Source organism: Enoplosus armatus, chromosome 16 (assembly GCF_043641665.1).
Source record: "Enoplosus armatus isolate fEnoArm2 chromosome 16, fEnoArm2.hap1, whole genome shotgun sequence".
Taxonomy (NCBI): Eukaryota; Metazoa; Chordata; class Actinopteri; order Centrarchiformes; family Enoplosidae; genus Enoplosus; species Enoplosus armatus.
The window spans coordinates 1,149,720-1,171,819 of NC_092195.1; the positions used below are offsets into that span (position 1 = coordinate 1,149,720).

The 22,100-nt window shown below is 42.6% G+C and overlaps 6 non-coding genes across 6 annotated transcripts; all 6 read right to left on the reverse strand.

Annotated features, from left to right (window-relative positions):
• Nucleotides 1-8,496: 8,496 nt before the first annotated feature.
• Nucleotides 8,497-8,568, reverse strand: trnap-ugg (transfer RNA proline (anticodon UGG)). Its single transcript has one exon. It is a non-coding gene; the product is annotated as a tRNA-Pro (tRNA).
• A 4,146-nt stretch (nucleotides 8,569-12,714) lies between these two features.
• trnap-agg (transfer RNA proline (anticodon AGG)) lies at nucleotides 12,715-12,786 on the reverse strand. Its single transcript has one exon. It is a non-coding gene; the product is annotated as a tRNA-Pro (tRNA).
• A 2,772-nt stretch (nucleotides 12,787-15,558) lies between these two features.
• trnap-ugg (transfer RNA proline (anticodon UGG)) lies at nucleotides 15,559-15,630 on the reverse strand. Its single transcript has one exon. It is a non-coding gene; the product is annotated as a tRNA-Pro (tRNA).
• A 583-nt stretch (nucleotides 15,631-16,213) lies between these two features.
• On the reverse strand, nucleotides 16,214-16,286 carry trnap-agg (transfer RNA proline (anticodon AGG)). The gene has a single exon. It is a non-coding gene; the product is annotated as a tRNA-Pro (tRNA).
• A 954-nt stretch (nucleotides 16,287-17,240) lies between these two features.
• trnap-ugg (transfer RNA proline (anticodon UGG)) lies at nucleotides 17,241-17,312 on the reverse strand. The gene has a single exon. It is a non-coding gene; the product is annotated as a tRNA-Pro (tRNA).
• A 1,190-nt stretch (nucleotides 17,313-18,502) lies between these two features.
• On the reverse strand, nucleotides 18,503-18,574 carry trnap-ugg (transfer RNA proline (anticodon UGG)). The gene has a single exon. It is a non-coding gene; the product is annotated as a tRNA-Pro (tRNA).
• Between the last annotated feature and the right edge of the window lie 3,526 nt (nucleotides 18,575-22,100).

Here is a 22,100-nt window from a genome sequence, read left to right on the forward strand (position 1 = left end):
GTGACATAGTTTGAGTGTGTTAGTAAGTATAGTGAGTACATGGTTACGTAGTCTCACAAGACAATTGTGATTGGTTTAAAGAAAAACAAACAAGCCTCCCCCAATCCCAGAATGATAACTGGTTCAGCCAGACCTTTCTCCGAGACTAATGGTTACTAATGGTGACTCGTTGGCAAGATGTTTAGTAGAGCAGCAGGGTGGGTAACCCTAACCCTCCTTCCTCACTTAAATGACGTGATAAATCATTTTTAAAAAAACCCATAAGTGATTAGTTGGTAGTAGGTGAACTATGTTGACATAGTGCCAAGTCTTAAATGAAGAGACAGTGGTGACATTAGGTGCTGATTAATGGGAAGTTACTATGGTGAATACTTACCCACACACATACTGTTCCTAATGTCAAGAGTAAATATCCAAACACTTTGATTTACCACCCTAGCTGTTATGTAATATATCATATTATCAATCAAACATTAGAGCTGTTAAATGTGTGTGTGTGTGTGTGTGTGTGTGTGTGTGTGTGTGTGTGTTGGTCCTGCAGGCTCCCAGACAGGGACCGTCCTATCCGCAGTCTCGCCCCCCACCTGTTCCAGCTGTGAAGACTGTTCAGGCTGCCCCGGCCGCAGCTGAGCCATCCCAGGTACCACAAAACGGGGGCCTATTCTTATGCAGGTGCACAGTGCGGGGGGGGGGGGGGGGGGGGGGCGCGGCGCTCACTGTGCCAAAGTGGGAGGATCGAGATATTTTCTGCAAGCCATGTTTTAGTTTAGTTTATTGACCTTTCAGCATTATCACAGGTTCATAAAGACAATTGACATTAAAAACATTGAATTATTTTACTGTTACAATAAGACGTCAATGCTAAATAGACCACAAAATTTAAAATTGCAATTATCTAAACTATAAAAACTAAAAATCTCTTATCACAAGTCTGAAATCTAAACTCTGCCAACATGTAGGAGTCTGCAAATATAGGGGATTGGTGATTTCCTATATCTCTCAGTTCGGCATCTTGGGATGGTCAGTTTGAGCTCCTCCCTAAAGGGGGGGGGCGGGGTAGCCAGTCCAGAAGTTGGACTTTAGTTGCAGCTTTTTGGCGAAGTCAAGACGCAGTAGAGTGCGTCTCTCTGCTAAAGTACACAGTCCGAGAGTGCAGAGAGCCTCTGGGTATCCAGAGTACCTCTGGCCAAGTATGATTTTTACAAGCCCGTTTCTGGGCACTTTCCAGCCTTTTGGTCTGGTCTACAGTCAAGGAACTGTGCCAGACAGGGACTGCATACTCCAGCACCAGACGCACGTAGCCTGTGTAGATGGGAACCAGTTCAGGGTCTCGAACACCGAATTTCTTCAGACGACGCAGAGCGAAAAAGCTTCCTGTTGGCTGAGACCAGCACGTGGTCCACCTGACTGCCCTGGATGGTGACCCCTAGGACTTTGACTTTGACTGTCGCAGACTTCCAGTAGAGTCGGCAACGCCGGCGCGTGCGTTTCATGCTGGTGACATGTAAAACTTTACATTTCCTTGGGTCGAGTTTCGTTTTGTGCTCCTCTACCCAGATGTCCGGACCGTTCGGCGTCTTTCGGAGAGTGCGGGGTTGTTCACATTTTGCTGCTCTCTGTGTGCCAACAGGTGGCCGTGGTTGTGACTGAACCGGACCCGGAGCAGGTGGAGGACATCTCCACCCCACCCACTGAACCCCAGGTGGAGCCGATAGAAGTCGAAACCACAGAACCCTGAACTCAGCACACACTGCCTCCCTGTGGCGTCATGTCATGTCATGTCAGAGAGTAAATATGGTAGGGAAAAAGTATTCCCGGCAGCCTCCCGGGGCTCATTATAATTAGGACTCAGTCGTCTCTCCCGTTGAGCTTGATGACTCGGGTATTGACGAAGGCAATACAAATAACACGAATTGGTTAAAAAAAAAAAATAATAAAATAAACATGAGCGTCCCAACGAGTTTCACATGCAAACGGCAGGTCGTCAGCCTGTCCTTTAACGTCTGACATGACATGAACACAGCATCAGTGTAGCACAGTACGTCGTGGTGGTGGTGATGATGATGTGGATCAGTGTTATTAGGAATGTCGATGTATATCTTCAAATACTAACGCCACTAAAATAAAGTGTGATCAGAGAAAAGCAAAGCTCTCGGTCGCTATCAAGAGTACGTAGGGTATATTCACTTCACGAATAGAGAGTGCACATTTTGTGTGAATTAGCATGAAGGCGGATTCAATATGTAACCTGGTACTGTTTCGCCTTTCAAAGGCCATAAACCTCTCTTGCCTAACACACTGACTGTTGCGATTTTGTTGTCGTCGGTTATGAAACTTGTCTTAATGCCATTCCAGAATTCATTGACGGAAGAGTGTTACAGCAGCTGATCCACCGTCTGGTGTCCATGCCCACTGCTGGTTCTGATATTTCAGACCCGTTATCTTGAGATTAAAGCTGAGGGGAGTGTGCTCCAGTCAGGCTGGGAGACTCGAAAGAGGCGGCCGACGGCCAACGTATTCTGACTCTTAGTCCCTACGAGCCGAGCTCCAAAAACACTGGATCCTGCATTTCCCGTAATGCCGATAAACTCGACAGCATGTCTTTGTTTGGCCGTCCCAGCCTGGTAAACGCAGTCACCTTGTTTGTATCTCTGCTTTTTCTCTTTTGTACTTATTAGTGGCATAATGCACACTCTGTGGACACACATTTCTCCTTTGGGGACAGTAAAATGCATCAAATCTCACCTCATTTCTAGTCTTCGAGCCCATTGCCACAATAACCCCGTCATTGCGATGATTAAGTATTAAGGCTTGTATTTGCCAGTCTTCTTCTTCTTCTTCTTCTTACAAGGGAATCTGCCTTCCGTGCATGAAAACAAACAAAACCTTGCGCGTAGCCTGTCCCGTGCCGAACCTATGACACCACTTTGCAACTTTAACAAGTGGGCAGAAATGTTCAGACGCCTGCAGAAGCTGGTGAAAGTCCAGTTAGATCCTGTTTCACTTGCATCTCACTGCTGAGAGCAGTAGGTGTCAGCAGAGAACAGTAGTCTGACACAATGGAAACGTATATACTGCTGCTGTTTGATAACCAATGAGGGGGCCCGTCGGAACACTGTAACAACAATAACTAAGTGTGTCTTAAAGTAAAACTAAGAATTGCTCCATTATGGTATTGCTTCTTTCACTTGAATAAAAGAATACTTTTTCCATCACTCTTGTTAATAATACAACGCTCAGTATTAGCAAAGTGACAAATAATTCCAAAAATGTATGTTTTATTTTGGAAGTTAAGGGACCGTGGTGGAAGATAATATCAACCATATTCAGATTGAAGTTTCTCAATCACGTTCTTGATGTTGTTGTCATGTACAATACTAATGATGCACATACAGACTGACGATTGCTTTCATTTTTTAAAGAGTTTCTGATTTCATGGCACATGCTCTCTAAGTTTGAACAGTAACCTGTATTGTAGGTAAAAACACATATCTGTATCAGTGTTTCCCAAAAAGCTTCAGCATAATATTTTCATGACCTTTTGGTATGATGGTAACAAGCGCTTCATTATAAATATGCACACTCCCACCAAATATGATAAGAACAGCTGATTTCAGGCGCACTGGCTCAATGAAAATGTCCAGCAGCAAACCTGAAGTAGTTGGGAGTCGGGGCTGCGTTAACTACGTCATCGAAGGGGGATCTCGTTTCAGCCAAGGACCCAGCCGGGATCTGCCACGAATCTCCATGGACCCTATCACAGACCAATCTCTTTTCCTGGTTCTTGTTGTCAATTACTTATTGAGGCCGCCTGGTAATTAGGAATTGCAATAATCCAGCCCAAAAGTAACAAATGCATGGACTGATTTTTTTCCTCATCTGTTTGAGACAGGATCTTCCTGATTTTTGTAATGTTATGGAGGTGAAAGAAAGGCAGTCCTTGAAGTTTATTCCAATAATATTGCCAAAAGGAAGCATATATAAGGTGAATAGCATTGGTCCAAGCACAGAACCTTGTGGAACCCCATGACTGACTTTGGCGTACGTGGAGGATTCATCGTTAACATGTACAAACTGACATCTATCTGATGAATGCGACTTAAACCGGCTTAGTGCGGTTCCTTTGATGCCAATTAAATGTTCCAGTCTCTGTAATAGGACATGATGGTCAATGGTGTCGAATGCGGCACTAAGATCTAACAAAACAAGTATAGAGACAAGTCCCTTGTCTGATTGAGTTAGAAGGTCATTTGTAACTTTCACCAGTGCCGTCTCTGTGCTATGATGAGCTCTGAAACCTGACTGAAAGTCCTCAAGCAACTTATTGTCATGTAGAAAGTCACACAGCTGGTTGGCGACTGCTTTCTCAAGAATCTTGGAGAGAAAGGGAAGGTTAGATATAGGTCTATAGTTGGCTAAAACCTCTGGATCAAGATTGGGCCCCCTAAGAAGAGGTTTAATTACAGCTACTTTAACCTTCTGTAAGCAGCCTGGTGGGGATGGGGTCTAAGTCCTTTTACTTCTTCGGTGAAGGTCGACGGGAGAAAAGCAATCTAAATACACATCAGGTTTTACAGCTGTTTCTGAGCTTCCTGTGTTTGAAGGTAAGTCAGTACCGCCTGAGGGCAGGAGGGAATAAAATCTGTCTCTAATAGTTAGAATTGTATCATTAAAGAAGCTCATAGAGCTGTGACTCTCTGTCATCCTGGCTACAGCGCTGAAGAGAAACCTGGGGTTGTTCTTGTTTTCCTCTAATGATGATGGGTAACAGGCCGCTCTGACGTTACTATATATACCTTCCTATATGTTTTAAGACTGATTATCTTGCCAGACTAAGCGTGATTCTTCCAGTTCGGTGGAGCGCCATTCCCTTTGCGATGTTTGCTTTAATTTGCGGGTCTGGGGGTCATACCACGGCGCTTTACTTCATTATCTTCACTTTTAGAGGGGCAATAGAGTCAAGTGTCAGCACTATCACTATCTAGTTCAGGCATTTTTGCCTAATGGCGTGGAGGTCCCTAATAGGAATTCGAAAGTTATTAAATAATGGTCCGATAAGAAAGAAGATTCTTGAGCAAGACGCTGAACCCTAAGTTGCTCCCGACGGAGAGACCAGCACCTTGCATGGCAGCTCAGGTCGCCATCGGTACGTGAAAGTGTGAGTGAGTGGGTGGTATGTTAGACAGAGCCCCCCCCCCCCCCCCCCCCCAGTGGACTCAGTGTTGTTAAAGAGGGAAGCCCAACCTTATACTGTAGATACTGGAATCTCACTTCAGCACAAAGATGATGAAAGATGAAAATGGGAATAGTGGGCGATGAAACTCGAAGGTAGTTGGTGTGTTTTGGTGTGTGTGTGTGCGTGTGTGGTACATTCATGTGGCCACATTAGCATTGTATTTGGTTACACCCTGCATTGTGTTGTTGCCTTTTCACGGTGTCGTTGAGTGTGTGCCATTCAGCCTCCTGTTCTACTGACAATGCAGCAACCATTAATCAACCTAACAACATTTATGAGTAAACGCTGCCTCTCAAACACGGGAGAAAGAGTGGAGTTAATCGTGGATAGCTGCATTCACAACACACTTCTATTTTATCACCATAGTTTATGCGCTGATAAGCAACTGTACTGTTGAGCAAAGTCGTCACAAGTGTTACCTGCCCAGTACTGTGGTATCACAATGCCATTTGTATTAATAGTTACAACGAGACAATGCATTCCTGGCAGATACGCCGTCGTATGTCAGCATCCCAGGTCCTTGTGTATCCCTGTGAAAAGCACCATCACCATCAAATATTTACAATCTTCGAAGCAGGATGCACGTTTTCACCTCGCCTACAACGTTTGTTTTTTTTGTTGTCAAGGGATTTGGTGAAGACTGTGAAACAAGCAGGTTCGGTTTAGGTCATACACCATGATGACTCATGGGAAGAACAGGAGCCCCACGCCTGTCACCGAGCGAAGCGGTGAAGCACTCCGTCAGGTGGTGAAGTGGTTAAAGTTAGTCATGCGTCCTGATTGCATCTGTTTACGTCAGTAATGTAAAAATAGGAGTTATATATAGGGTTTGTGATTGGCCAGATGCAATCAGAAGCTAAACTAGGTTAAACAGCTCCTGGACATATCCAATGCATAAGAAATGTTGCAACCCTGTCTCCAATTTGGAAAACACAAGTGGTGTGTCTTTTGTGGTCTTCTATTCCAAATTAATTCAATCATGTACATTCCATGTAATGGAATCCAGCTACTTTTGACCACAATTCGAGTTTCCAACTATTTGGTCTGTTGCAGTCTTTTGCTTCAAATACACTGCATGCTGGTCACTTATCTCTAAGAGACTAGGGGTGGAAACCTGCAATGATGACAAGAGACTCATTTGTGGAGAAGGAGCAGGTTCATCTGTGGATTTGTAGCTCTTCTAGATTGTGTTAGTTACTGTCTAACAAAGATATCATTGATACCCCAAAGTTATAGAGTTGCCATCAGCCCCGCAACCTTTTCTCGGCAAGGGCTCGTCCGGGATTAGACTAGACCTGGGGTCGGCAACCTTTAACACCGAAAGAGCCATTTGAACCCGGTTTCCACGGAAAAGAAAACACTGGGAGCCGCAAATACTTTTTGACATCTAAAATGAAAAAAACCCGCATTTATTAAAAAGAAAGAAAATAATATTTAAAAAAAACAACAACAACTTCCCTTTCACGCTTCGGGGTTCACCCCAGCCATACACTTATTAGTGCTTTGACTACTCTTTTGAAGATGGGCTATCTTATCTAAAATGGAGATAACACTATATTGCTTTTTCTTACCTTTACACTTTGTATAAACAACTATAGTGTGTTGCTTATGAAATCCACGAAGTGCTACAGAGAAAATTAAATTTTATCTATGTAATGAACACATTTTGAACATTTTGAATTCTTGAAAAAAATAATAACAATGTCTGAATGTCTCTTTCAAATAAATTAAAAAGCTGAACTTAAATCATCCATGTAGCAAACAAAAGCAAAAAAATGCCGTGAGCCGTCATCCTTATATCGCCTTTGGGCTTTCAGAGCATGTAGCGGAGCCTTGACCTGAATTTAAAAAATAAATTGGGAAAAAAAAGCACTGTGTCACTAAACAATGAAAAATAAATATTTGCAAAATATCTGCATAAATATTTATTTTACCTGGTTAATGGGACTTCTGCTCCTGAACCTCTGCGCACAGCGTCTGCAAATCGGGGCTGTACGAAGTCACTTTCATCTTTACGCAGGACTGTAAGCTGTCATCTGTGAGGTGTGAGCGGTGTTGGTTTTTAATGTAGTTCATGGTGGAGAATAGCTGCTCACATACATATGTGGATCCGAAGATCGACAGGACTCCAAAGGCATATTTCTTCATGTTCATGTAGGTGTCGGGGATGGCATTCCATGTTTCAAACACGAGTTTGTCCGGTCTTGGAAGGCCACTCTCGTCAGAGGTAAATGCAAATGAATCTGCCCAGGCATAATTGAATGTTCTATTTTCTTCAGATATTTTTCTTTTCTTACATTTCTCCATACTTGGCCTTGCTGGGGTTGAAAGTCGCGACAAATGGACGGCGTTTTGGCGGGTATACCGGCTTCCGCGAGTATGACGTTTATTTTGAGCGACGAAAAACAATAAAATATATTTATTTTATTAATATTTCAATATTTCAAGATCACAATAATCTTCCAATTTAGAACTAAAATAATAAAAAAGAACTAACACAAATAAAATACACTTCAATTAAATACTTTTTTTTTTTTTTTAGTAATTTATTTTCCCAAGCCCCTCGGAGCCGCAGTATAAGGATGAAAGAGCCGCATGCGGCTCCGGAGCCGCGGGTTGCCGACCCCTGGACTAGACCAAGGAGCCACAAGAACTCCCCTCTGTGTGAAAGACCGGCTCAGATTCCATCAGTGCTGAAATACAGTAGCGATACTTTGATTACCCAAAGTTATAGAGTTGCCATACGACCCGCAACCTGTTCTTGGCAAGGGCTCGTCCGGGATTAGACTACAAGAATCATACCCTGTTGCAAATAAAGACTCAGATTTCATCACAGTTGAATTAGCTTTGCAAACACAAAGGAATCAGAAGTCCTCCTTTTTCCATCACTTTGCTGGAACCATGCGAGCAGTTTTCCCTTGCTTCCAGTCTTTGAGCTAAACTGGGCTAAACAGCTCCTGGACATATCCAATACGTTCTATAAAAAGTTTCAGAGAAATGTTGCCACAAGTCTTTCTCTGAAGGATTTGTAGCTCTTCTAGACTGTGTTAATTACTGTCTAACAAAGAGATTATTGGTAGTCCAAAGTTATAGAGTTGCATTACGCCAAAGACCAAAGATCCACTGCAGAGAGTCTTGTTTGTGGAGAAGGAGTAGCTTCTTCAGTGCTATGAAGGATTTGTAGCTCTTCTACATTGTGTGACTTACTAACGAAGATCTCATCGATAACCCAAAGTTAAAGAGACGATACGTCTTGGCAAGGGCTCGTCCGGGATTTGGACCCGGGACCTCTCGCACCCAAAGCGAGAATCATACCCCTAGACCAACGAGCCACAAGAACCTGCAAGCTGTTCTTGGCAAGGGCTCGTCCGGGATTAGACTCGACCAACGAGCCACAAGAACCCCCATCTGAGTGAAAGACCAGCTCAGATCCCATCACTGCTGAAATACAGTAACTTGATAACTCAAAGTTATAGAGTTGCCATACGCCCCGCAACCTGTTCTTGGCAAGGGCTCGTCCGGGATTAGACTAGACCAACGAGCCACAAGAATCAAACTCTGTTGCAAAGAAAGGCTCAGATTTCATCACAGTTGAATTAGCTTTGCAAATACAAAGCAATCAGAAGTTCTCCTTTTTCCATCACTTTGCTGGAACCCTGCTAGCAGTTTTCCCCCGCTAGGGTTACAATATCCTTAGATACTGTGTTTCTGAGATGTTCAGGGCCAAGAACAATAACTTCTGTCCGAGTTCAACATCAGACAATTACAGGTCATTCAGGTCTTTATGTCCTTAAGGCATGCTTGGAGCTTGGCTAACTGATGAGGTTCTTCTGGCTTGATCGATAAATATAGCTGGGTATCATCCGCATAGCAATGAAAATGTATGGAGTGTTTTCTAATGATATCTCCTAAAGGAAGCATATATAAGGTGAATAGCATTGGTCCAAGCACAGAACCTTGTGGAACTCCATGACAGACTTTGGCGTACATGGAGGATTCATCGTTAACATGTACAAACTGAGATCGATCTGATAAATACGACTTAAACCAGCTTATTGCGGTTCCTTTGATGCCAATTAAATGTTCCTGTCTCTCTAATAGGATATGATGGTCAATGGTGTGGAATGCAGCACTAAGGTCTAACAAAACAAGTATAGAGACATGTCCTTTGTCTGATGCAGTTAGAAGGTCGTCACTTTCACCAGTGCTGTCTCTGTGCTATGATGAGCTCTGAAACCTGACTGGAAGTCCTCAAGCAACTTATTGTCATGTAGAAAGTCACACAGCTGGTTGGCGACTGCTTTCTCAAGAATCTTGGAGAGAAAGGGAAGGTTAGATATAGGTCTATAGTTGGCTAAAACCTCTGGATGAAGAGTGGGCTTTTTAAGAAGAGGTTTAATTACAGCAACTTTAAAGGACTGTGGTACGTAGCCTGTTAATAAAGACAGATTGATCATGTCTAGTAAAGAAGTGCTGACGAAAGGTAAAACCTCTTTAAGCAGCCAGGTTGGGATGGGGTCTAAGAGACAAGTTGATGGCTTAGATGAAGAAATGGTTTTAGTAATTTGGTGAAGGTCAATAGGAGAAAAGCAATCTAAATATACATCAGGTTTTTACAGCTATTTCTGAGATTCCTGTGTTTGAAGGTAAGGTACTACCTGAAGACAGGAGGTGATCAATTCTGTCTCTAATAGTTAGAATTTTATCATTAAAGAAGCTCATGAAGTCATTACTGCTGAGGCTTATAGGAATACATGGCTCCATAGAGCTGTGACTCTCTGTCAGCCAGGCTACAGTGCTGAAGATAAACCTGGGGTTGTTCTTGTTCTCTTCTATTAATGTTGAGTAATAGGCTGCTCTGGCTTTACAGTGGGCCTTCCTAGACTTCCAAGACTATCTTGCCAAATTAAATGTGATTCCTCCAGTTTGGTGGAGCGCCATTTCCTTTCAAGTTTCTGCACTGTTTGCTTTAATTTGTGGGTTTGGGTGTTATACCATGGAGCTGACTTTCTTTGTTTTATTATCTTCTTTTTAAGAGGGGCAATAGAGATAAATGTCAATCGCATTGAGCCTGCAGCACTGTCAACAAGACCGTCCATTTGGGAGGGACGAAGGTTAGCATAGGAGTCCTCAGTTTTATTGAGACATGGCATTGAATTTAATGCCGATGGAATCACTTCCTTAAATTTAGCTACAGCACTATCAGATAGATATCTGGTATAGACTTTTTTGTCTAATGGCGTGTAGTCCAGTAATAGGAATTCAAAAGTTATTAAATAATGGTCCGATAACAAAGGATTCTATGGAAAGACAGTTAGATGTTCAATTTCAAGTCCATATGTCAGAACCAGGTCGAGGGTGTGATTAAAACAGTGAGTGGGTTTCTGTACCCTCTGACAGAAGCTGATCGAATCCAATAATGAGATAAATGCAGTACCAAGGCTATCCTTATCAACGTCCACATGAATATTAAAATCCCCTACGATAATGACTTTTTTAAGGACTAAACCTGATAAAAAGTCTGAGAATTCAGATAAGAATTCAGAGTATGGACCTGGAGCGCGATAGACTATAGCGAATAAAACTGGCTTCAGTGTTTTCCAGGTTGGGAGTGCTTCACACAGTTACAACAAGCATAAGACTCCACCGGGGAAATCAGCTGATCGTCAAGCTATAGAAGAGTCCAAATACTTCCAAGTAAGCTTTTATTGTTGTTAGTTAAGATACAGATTAATATACATATATATATATATATATGTGATGTACATACTGTTTATATATACGTTGAAAACCCATTGAAATATGATTCTGTTCATGCCAGCCTTAACACAATCCGGTTGGCTTTGTTCATAATTTGCAGGTTTTATTAGACCAGATGATGTTGTTTTAATATGTTTAAAAGGAATTGTCTAGTATCATAAAAGGGATCAATTACGTAGACAAGTTTAAAGTGTGTGGTTGTTGGGCTCCGATTGTTGTTCTGAGAGCCTGGGTCAGGTTACGTTGATTGGTTGCTCCTCAAATGTTGTGGATTAACGTCCCTCAAAATTTCTATGCAAAGGGAGGGGTATGCATTTCAGTTGGGGAAATGCTAAGGTTGAGGGTGTATTTGTTCTAAAGTGTGTGTGTGTGTGTGTGTGTGTGTGTGGGTGTGTTTTGGGGAGGGAGGGGGGTCACTTACACCATTTTTATTACTCTTATATTTTTACAATTTCATAACTTTACAATGCTGAGATGAACATCTATGGAAAGAACAAGTCACAATAGTAGTTTGGATATTAAAGTTGTAAGTTGGAATGTCCGGGGAATGAGAAAATTGGCTAAACTGAAACAAGTATTAAACAGGGTAAAATATCTCAAATCTAAAAGAGTCTTTCTACAGGAAACACATTTGGTTCCTTCAGATATACACTATTTGAGTAAGAAGTAATAGAGATAAATAATAATTTTTGAGACTTTTACAAATTGTTATACAAATCAGAATACACAAATGGGGAGGCTCAGAGTATCTTTCTTGACCATCTGCAGTTTCATACTCTGTCGGACGATGAAAAAACAAAATTAGATAGTCCATTGACAATAGAGGATCTTTGTGAAGCTATAGGGAATATCAGTAGTGGTAAAGCACCTGGACCAGACGGGTTACCAATAGAGTTTTACAAAACATTTAAAAGACAATTTGTAACTTTATTTCATTGTCTTTGGGAATGTCCAAAGATTCAAATCTTTTGGAAAGATATTATTAAGTGTCTGTCGGAGATTTTAACATCAAAGTCCCTTTGAATGTCGAACTTTTTGTGCTTGGAATATATCCGAAGGACTTCGTACAGACTTCAAAAGAGACCAAGCTTCTGGACTTTTGAGGGCTATTACACTATGTTGGAAAAGTATGGACGCTCCATCATTGAAAATTTGGATAAAAGAACTTTCGGGCAGTGTTGGACTGGAGAGTCTGACTCACCGGATGTAGGCTGCTGGCATAAGTCTGCCATTGGGCGACTATGTCAGTCGGCATTGTCCTCTCCTTCCACTGTCTGCACATTCCGGTTTTCCCGACACTGAATTACAATAGGTACACTACTTTACAAATAGAAAATGATTATCTTATCTTATCTCTGAGAGACTAGGGTTGGAGACATGCAACGTGTTAACAAGATGGATCCACTGTAGAGAGTCTTGTTTGTGGAGAAGGAGTAGCTTCTTCAGTGCTATGAAGGATTTGTAGCTCTTCTACATTGTGTGACTTACTAACGAAGATCTTATTGATAACCCAAAGTTAAAGAGACGTTACTTCTTGAACCCGGGACCTCTGGCAAGCATCACTGTTACAGTGCAACAATAACAAGACTCTCTCTTGTGGAGGACCAGGTTCTTCATTCCTCTGAAGTAATTGTAGCACTTCTAGACTCTTTTAGTTACTGTTTACCAAGGATCCTATTGATAAACTAAAGTTACACAGCTGAACCACTACTTCATAGGGGCTCGTCCGGGATTTGAACCCGGGACCTCTCGCACCCTAAGCGAGAATCATACCCCTAGACCAACGAGCCACAAGAACCCACCTCTGTGTGGAAGAACGGCTCACATCCCATCACTGCTGAATTACAGTAGGAACAACTTTGGCAAACTCTTGCAGCAGCTATCTGTGCATTACTGTTTTCAAAGTCCCCAACGCTACATCAACAACTTCCGAGCTGGCAGCCCACATGCAAATGTTCCACCAAAACAAGTCCCCACCAATACTACTTTGCAAACATGACCTTCAACGTGTTAACAAGATAGATCCACTGTAGAGAGTCTTGTTTGTGGAGAAGGAGTAGGTTCTATGGGTGGAAACCTGCAATGATGACAAGAGACTCATTTGTGGAAAAGGAGCAGGTAAATGATCTCACTTATATAGCGCCTTTCAACCTTCACGGTTCCCAAAGCGCTTTACAGCTAAGTCTCATTCACCCATAGTCTCATTCACCCAGGTTCATCTGTGGATTTGTAGCTCTTCTAGATTGTGTTAGTTACTGTCTAACAAAGATCTCATTGATACCCCAAAGTTATAGAGTTGCCATACGCCCCGCAACCTGTTCTTGGCAAGGGCTCGTCCGGGATTAGACTACAAGAATCATACCCTGTTGCAAAGAAAGACTCAGATTTCATCACAGTTGAATTAGCTTTGCAAATACAAAGGAATCAGAAGTTCTCCTTTTTCCATCACTTTGCTGGAACCATGCTAGCAGTTTTCCCCCCGAGACGATGGTAAGGGCTCGTCCGGGACCCTAAGCGAGAATCATACCCCTAGACCAACGAGCCACAATAACCCATCTCTGAGTGAAAGACCGGCTCAGATCCCATCACTGCTGGAATACAGTAGCGATACTTTGATAACAAGCATGTTCTGCATTAAGTCCAGCAGATAGTAAAGAGTATGCCAAAGTGAAAGCTGCTGTGTTAAAAGCCTATGAGCTGGTGCCCGAAGCCTATCGTCAACGTTTTCGACATTGGAATAAAAATAGTAGTCAAACCTATGTGGAGTTTGTGCATGAGCTCACCTGTCACTTTAATCGTTGGTGTTCTGCTTCCGGAATTGATGCTATGAAGGATTTGTAGCTCTTCTACATTGTGTGACTTTCTGACAAAGATCTTATTGATAATTCAAAGTTAAAGAGATGTTACTGCTTGGTAAGGGCTCGTCCGGGATCTCTCGCACCCTAAGCGAGAATCATACCCCTAGACCAACGAGCCACGAGAACCCCCATCTGAGTGAAAGACCAGCTCTGATCCCATCACTGCTGAAATACAGGAGCAATACTTTGACAACCCAAATTTATACAGTTGCCATACACCCCGCAACCTCTTCTTGGCAAGGGCTCGTCCGGGATTAGACTCGACCAAAGGATTATCTTATCTCAGAGAGACTAGGGTTGGAGACCTGCAACGTGTTAACAAGATGGATCCACTGTAGAGAGTCTCTTTTCTTGAGGAGTAGGTTCTTCAATGTTATGAAGGATTTGTAGCTCTTCTACATTGTGTGACTTACTAACAAAGATCTTATCGACAACCCAAAGTTAAAGAGACGATACCTCTTGGTAAGGGCTCGTCCGGGATTTGGACCGAGGACCTCTTACACCCTAAGCGAGAATCATACCCCTAGACCAACGAGCCATAAAAAACCACCTCTGTGTGGAAGAACGGCTCAGATCCCATCACTGCTGAATTACAGTAGGAACAACTTTGCAAATAAAAAGCAATCAGAAATGTTCGTTTTTCCAGCACTTTGCTGGAACCGTGCTAGCAGTTTTACTTTGTGCTAAATTGGGCTGAACAGCTCGTGGACATACCCAATACGTGTCATACAAAGGTTCAGAGAAATGTTGCAACTCTTTCTCCAACTTGGAAAACACAAGTAGTGTATCATTTATGGTCTTCTGTTCCAAATTAGGTTGTCTGGCCAATCGCAAACTCTTGCAGCATCTATGCAGCAGCTATCTGCGCATTACTGTTTTCAAAGTCTCCAACGCTACGTGAAACAACATCAACAACTTCCGAGCTGGCAGCCCACATGCAAATGTTCCACCAAAACAAGTCCCCACCAATACTACTCTGCAAACATGACCTTCAACGTGTTAACAAGATAGATCCACTGTAGAGAGTCTTGTTTGTGGAGAAGGAGTAGGTTCTAGGGGTGGAAACCTGCAATGATGACAAGAGACTCATTTGTGGAAAAGGAGCAGGTTCATCTGTGGATTTGTAGCTCTTCTAGATTGTGTTAGTTACGGTCTAACAAAGATCTCATTGATTACCCAAAGTTACAGAGTTGCCATACGCCTGGCAAACTGTTCTTTGCAAGGGCTCACCCGGGATTAGACTAGACCAACGAGCCACAAGAATCAAACTCTGTTGCAAAGAAAGACTCAGATTTCATCACAGTTGAATTAGCTTTGCAAATACAAAGCAATCAGAAGTTCTCCTTTTTCCATCTCTTTGCTGGAACCATGCTAGCAGTTTTCTCCCGCTTCCAGTCTTTGAGCTAAACTAGGCTAAACAGCTCCTGGACATATCCAATACGTTCTATAAAAGACTGTGTTAGTTACTGTCTAACAAAGACATTATTGGTAGTCCAAAGTTAAAAAGTTGCATTACGCCAAAGACATCATGCTCTGTTGCAAGCATCACTGTTACAGTGCAACAATTACAAGAGTCTCTCTTGTGGAGGACCAGGTTCTTCATTCCTCTGAAGTAATCGTAGCACTTCCAGAATCTTTTAGTTACAGTTTACCAAGGATCCTATTGATAAACTAAAGTCACAGAGCTAAATTACTACTTAATAGGGGCTCGTACGGGATTTGAACCCAGGACCTCTCGCACCCAAAGCGAGAATCATACCCCTAGACCAACGAGCCACAAGAAACAAGTTTTATCTCAAAGAAAGACTCAAATCCTGTCATTGTTGAATTACAGTAAAAACAGCTTCGCAAATGAAAAGAAATAAAAGGGGCAGAGTTATCAGCATCTAACCAATAGCAACCATGGACTCCTTTACTGGCAGCAGAGCACACATTGAGCTCCACAGGATCTTCTATGATTGGTGATGCCAGTAAGCTGTGCTTTTACTCGAGTTGATCATTTTTCTCAAACGTAGTTTGACTCACCGGATATAGGCTGCTGGCAGAAGTCTGCCATTGGGCGACTATGTCAGTCGGCATTCTACTCTCCTTCCACTGTCTGCACATTCCGGTTTTCCCAACATTGAATTACAGTAGGTACACTACTTTACAAATAGCAAAGGATTATCTTATCTCTAAGAGACTAGGGTTGGAGACCTGCAACGTGTTAACAAGATGGATCTACTGCAGAGAGTCTTGTTTGTGGAGAAGGAGTAGCTTCTTCAGTGCTATGAAGAATTTGTAGCTCTTCTACATTGTGTGACTTGCTAACGAAGATCTCATCGATAACCCAAAGTTAAAGAGACGATACGTCTCGGTAAGGTCTCGTCCGGGATTTGGACCCGGGACCTCTCGCACCCTAAGCGAGAATCATACCCCTAGACCAACGAGCCACGAGAACCCCATCTGAGTGAAAGACCAGCTCAGATCCCATCACTGCTGAAATACAGGAGCAATACTTTGATAACACAAAGTTATAGAGTTGCCATACACCCCGCAACCTGTTCTTGGCAAGGGCTCGTCCGGGATTAGACTAGACCAACGAGCCACAAGAATCATACTCTGTTGCATATTTCATCACTGTTACAATGCAACAATAACAAGACTCTCTCTTGTGGAGGACCAGGTACACGCTAAATGGCACGTTTTGACAAAGATTTGGATCGTGTGTGGTTTTAACGGGTCCAGTGAGCTCCTCCAGAGCTAAAGTATAGGTAGGCTTCACCACTAGAACACAGATAATCAAGTTTGTCTTTTGTAACCTTAAAAGTTGTATCACATAGTCATTTATCTCAAAGAACGACTCAGATGCCGTCACTGTTGAATTATTAGACCAGATGATGTTGTTTTAATAGGTTTAAAAGGAATTGTCTAGTGTCCTAAAAGGGATCAATTGTGTGATTTTCTGTATGACAATAAGTTGCTTGAGGACTTTCAGTCAGGTTTCAGAGCTCATCATAGCACAGAGATAGCACTGGTGAAAGTTACAAATGACCTTCTACGTCCAAAGATTCAAATCTTTTGGAAAGATGTTATTAAGTGTCTGTCGGAGATGTTTAACATCAAAATCCCTTTGAATGTCAAACTTTGTGTCCAGTGAGCTCCTCCAGAGCTAAAGTTTAGGTAGGCTTCGCCACTAGAACACAGATAATCAAGTTTGTCTTTTTTAACCTTAAAAGTTGTATGGCATAGTTGACATAAGTTGTTTACTATTTTACGTGAGTCTCTTTTCTTGAGGAGTAGGTTCTTCAATGTTATGAAGGATTTGTTGCTCTTCTCTCTTGTGTGACTTACTAACGAAGATCTCATCGATAACCCAAAGTTAAAGAGACGATACGTCTTGGCAAGGGCTCGTCCGGGATTTGGACCCGGGACCTCTCACACCCAAAGCGAGAATCATACCCCTAGACCAACGAGCCACAAGAACCTGCAAGCTGTTCTTGGCAAGGGCTCGTCCGGGATTATACTCGACCAACGAGCCACAAGAATCATACTCTGTTGCAAAGAAAGACTCAGATTTCATCACAGTTGAATTAGCTTTGCAAATACAAAGCAATCGGAAGTTCTCCTTTTTCCATCACTTTGCTGGAACCATGCTAGCAGTTTTCTCCCACTTCCAGTATTTGAGCTAAACTAGGCTAAACAGCCCCTGGACATATCCAATACGTTCTATAAAAAGTTTCAGAGAAATGTTGCCACAAGTCTTTCTCTGAAGGACTTGTAGCTCTTCTAGACTGTGTTCATTACTGTCTAACAAAGACATTATTGGTAGTCCAAAGTTATAGAGTTGCATTACGCCAAAGACCAAAGATCCACTGCAGAGAGTCTTGTTTGTGGAGAAGGAGTAGCTTCTTCAGTGCTATGAAGGATTTGTAGCTCTTCTACATTGTGTGACTTACTAACGAAGATCTAATCGACAACCCAAAGTTAAAGGTAAGGGCTCGTCGGGGATTTGGACCCGGGACCTCTCGCACCCTAAGCGAGAATCATACCCCTAGACCAACGAGCCACAAAAAACCATCACTGTGTGGAAGAACGGCTCAGATCCCATCACTGCTGAATTACAGTCGGAACAACTTTGCAAATAAAAAGCGATCAGAAATGCTCGTTTTTCCAGCACTTTGCTGGAACCATGCTAGCAGTTTTACTTTGTGCTAAATTGGGCTAAACAGCTCCTCGACATATCCAATACGTGTCATACAAAGGTTCAGAGAAATGTTGCAAATCTTTCTCCAACTTGGAAAACACAAGTAGTGTATCATTTATGGTCTTCTGTTCCAAATTAGGTTGTCTGACCATTCGCAAACTCTTGCAGCAGCTATGCAGCAGCTATCTGTGCGTTACTGTTTTCAAAGCCCCCAACGCTATGTGAAACAACATCAACAACTTCCGAGCTGGCAGCCCACATGCAAATGTTCCACCAAAACAAGTCCCCACCAATACTACTTTGCAAACATGACCTGCAACGTGTTAACAAGATGGATCCACTGTAGAGAGTCTCGTTTGTGGAGAAGGAGTAGGTTCTTCAGTGCTATGAAGGATTTGTAGCTCTTCTGCATTGTGTGACTTACTAACAGAGATCTTATTGATAACCCAAAGTTAAAGGTAAGGGCTCGTCCGGGATTTGGACCCGGGACCTCTCGCACCCAAAGCGAGAATCATACCCCTAGACCAACGAGCCACGAGAACTGTTGTTTGTCTCAAAGAACTACACTGCACTGCACTTTGTAAGTGTATATTGATTGGACCATTGGATTTGACTGTACAGTAAAGAACAACAAAGGCAGACATGATATCTAGACATGCTCAAAGGTAACTGGACTATTTGCTGGACTAGATTCTGGCAGACCTTTCACCTCTCAACCGAAAGCTGTGAAGTTCTCCCTACCTGTGGAGTCTAGATCTATGAGTTTAATTACAGGAAATAAATATCGTACTCACTCCTCTGTATCATATGGAAAAGGGGGCTGGTCCTCTACTAGCAACAAGAAGACTACCATTTCGGTGTATTCAAAAGTGGGACACCTTTGCACCTCATAAATGGAATCAATTACAGGGGAGTTTAAAACTTGACTTGAAACTTTTAACTTCCAATCAATTTAGGGGCGTCTGTGACTGTCTCTGATGCTGTGTGTGCTTTTGCTGTGTCTGGCTACGATGAAAACGAGTGGAAGTCTAGTCTGGAAGGTAGGAATGCATAGTAAAAGGGCCAAACATGCAAAAACACCCGCACGTCCTTTTTCAATCGTGTTTGAGAGAGATTTATTTCAATTTTTTTTTTCAACATTTAACAACCACGAAACAAAGGTGGTGCCTGTTTAGGCATACATAATGAGCTCCTATGAATGTATTATGAGATTAATGTTCCTGTAACCATGCGGAGAAACACTACTAAGCATCATTGGTTTGTCGTGAATAATTATATTTACAATATTTACTTACATTAATCATAAAAAAAACATCAGCGTTCACTGTTAAAAAGACAGACGACTGTGTGTAATAAATAACATTTCTTGATAATTGTGAGTCCACGCTGTACACTGTCCACGCTGTTGGAGTCCCATGTTTCTTCGCTCCGCCGCTGCTCACTTGCAGGCTGCCTGGAAGAAAAAGCACACATCTGGTTCAGTGGGAGGATGACGAACACGCGACATCATGGTCTTAACAGAAACCTGGAAGCTTATCAGGCACGTGTAACTTCAAGATACCTGCAGCCCTAAAATTACAATTTAAAAGTGATAAAAAAACAATTTCGTCTCCTTAAACACACAGTGAGTCTTAAGTGACATCCGAGCTGAGGACTTCTGTTTGTTCGCCCATTGAATTGTGTGCTTTGAACCCCTGCGTCCGCACATTCATACGCACGTTTATCTGAAAAGAATGCCTTTTGTTTGAAGCACGCGTACGTTCAAAGGAAAACGCCCGGAGCCCAGCCTCCTCGTGTCGCCAGACAGCGCCTTGGTGCGAGTGTCAAATAAAGTAAGTGGAGATTAAGAGCTGCGGTATTGTTGAGAGAGTGGGAGAGGTCAGGGACACTTCACTCCCTCTGCATTGCAACACGGCTTTAGATGACCAATCAGTCACAAAAGCATCAAGTCCAAATGCAATTGTGTTTATTTATTTAGCCATTTATTATAATGTTGCTGCGGATTTAAAAAAAACCTATGCGTCGCCAACATGTCAACGCTTCAGGAACTAGCCTCTGTGTTGGGCTTGGTGACAATGCATATGAGTCAAATGGGTAGGGGAAGTTCCTACACCCATAGAAGAGAATGTACAGCTTCAACTTATCTAAAAAAAAAACTAAAAAAAAACGTGCATTTAACTCAAATCTGGCAACGCGAAACCCACCGATTTCAAGATGTTGTGTGGTTTTCACGAGTGTGTAATCCCTCAGTTTAAGTTTAGAAATGACCTGAGAGTGACAATCAAAGTATCAAACTGTATTTCACTTATCCCGTTAGCTAACAGGCGTGTGGGGAAGATCAAACAGCATGGGCCGCCCGGCAGAGCTAACGATAGACCCTCTGAGCACAGGAGGTGACTCATTCACGTGTGTTCATCACTGCCAGGTTGCTATGGTGCAAATGGTCACAATAATCACAAATCAACTTGGGTGTTAAAAGGTGAGGCGAGTGCAAAACAGTGTCACACCGTGGCCCTTCTTGCTCAGAGGGGCAGCAGCTCCTTTTGTTCTTGACAGCCTTGTTGGCACCGATCACACGTTTTCCTGTTCGAGCCAGTTCAGTGTATCGCATGGTGGAACGCTTTTGTTCCCTCAACTGTTATTTCACCAAGGCGACAAGTTAAAGCTGCAGCAGGCAATAATATTGAATTGCAATTTTGGTTGAAATAACTAATTTGGCCATTGCACGTCACTAACAATATCTAATTAAAGGGCTCCTTTAAGGATAATGTGAATAATCTTTTGTATTTAGTCTTTTAAAAAAAATGGACCACGTCTGAATGAAACAACCAATCAGGGTAGTCAGGGGTTCTGTGTTTTGATTCCTCTCGTCCAACTGTTCTGATTCTGTTGAAGCCCTTTGTTTGTACTGAGTCGACGTGATTGGCCAGCTGCGTGCTAGCTAACCCTGATTGGTTGTTTGATTCAGACCTGGTCCAGTTTTTAAAAAACCAAAATACAAAAGGGGGCGGCTGCTCACAGACACACTTTTTTTTTTTTTAAAGGAGCCCTTCAGTTAGATATTGTTAGTAGAATGCAATGGCCAAAATTGGTTATTTCAACCGAAATTATAATTCAATAATATTGCCTGCAGTAGCTTTAAGTTAGCGCTAAGATTTGTTTATTTTCATTTTTATTATTTTTTGTACATGTACTGTTTGTTGTTCCAACAATTGGATGAATTAAGTAGGCTACCTGCTGCTTGATGGCTCTCATTCATCCGGAGGATCTCAAGGATTAACTGAATAGAACCCTGTCTTGTTCTTCTTGGGCGTGTCCCCCTGTTGAAACACACAAAAGGACCAAATTCAAACATCCCAGGCTATTAATGAACAGGGCAGACCTTTACCAATGTGCGCGTGCATGTAAACATGTCAAATGTGTATTTTCATATACAAAGTGATGCAAGTGCAGAAGCCAAATATAAGCACTACACAGGTCTTATTGTAGTTTTGCGGTACTCACAATAATGACAGGGGTCGACCCTGGTGTCTGTGTCACTGGGGTTTGAGGCGTGTACACTGGCAGAGGGTCCTGGGGCGGTTGCTTCTTTTCAGGGTAATATGGATCCTGGTCCACGGTGTCCATGCGGCTTCCGTTTGTTTTGCAACACCACCGAACCAGCTGAAACAGCAGAGCACCGAAACAGAGCGCCATGTCAGGAAGCTATGCCGCAGAAATTCACTTCCTCCCACAATGTGACCTTTTAAATGAGTGATCCTATTCCCCCGTCCCCAAATCCCCAAATCCTGCGCCGGGTCTCACATAGACAAAATGAAACAAGTAGATTTTGGGATGCTGAGGGCCACAAGTCGTGTCCTCTGTCATATTCATAGCAGCCACGGCGAGGCTGGCCATGATGTATTCCATCATGAATTGGACCAATGCACTTGAAAGGACGCGACCCCACGAATGAACCACTTCAAATAGTTAAAGAGGACTTCCATATGCACAAAACCAAACAAACCAAACCAAAACAATGAGCTGAAAGAGGCTAATAGGCACCTGAATGGTATGCAAC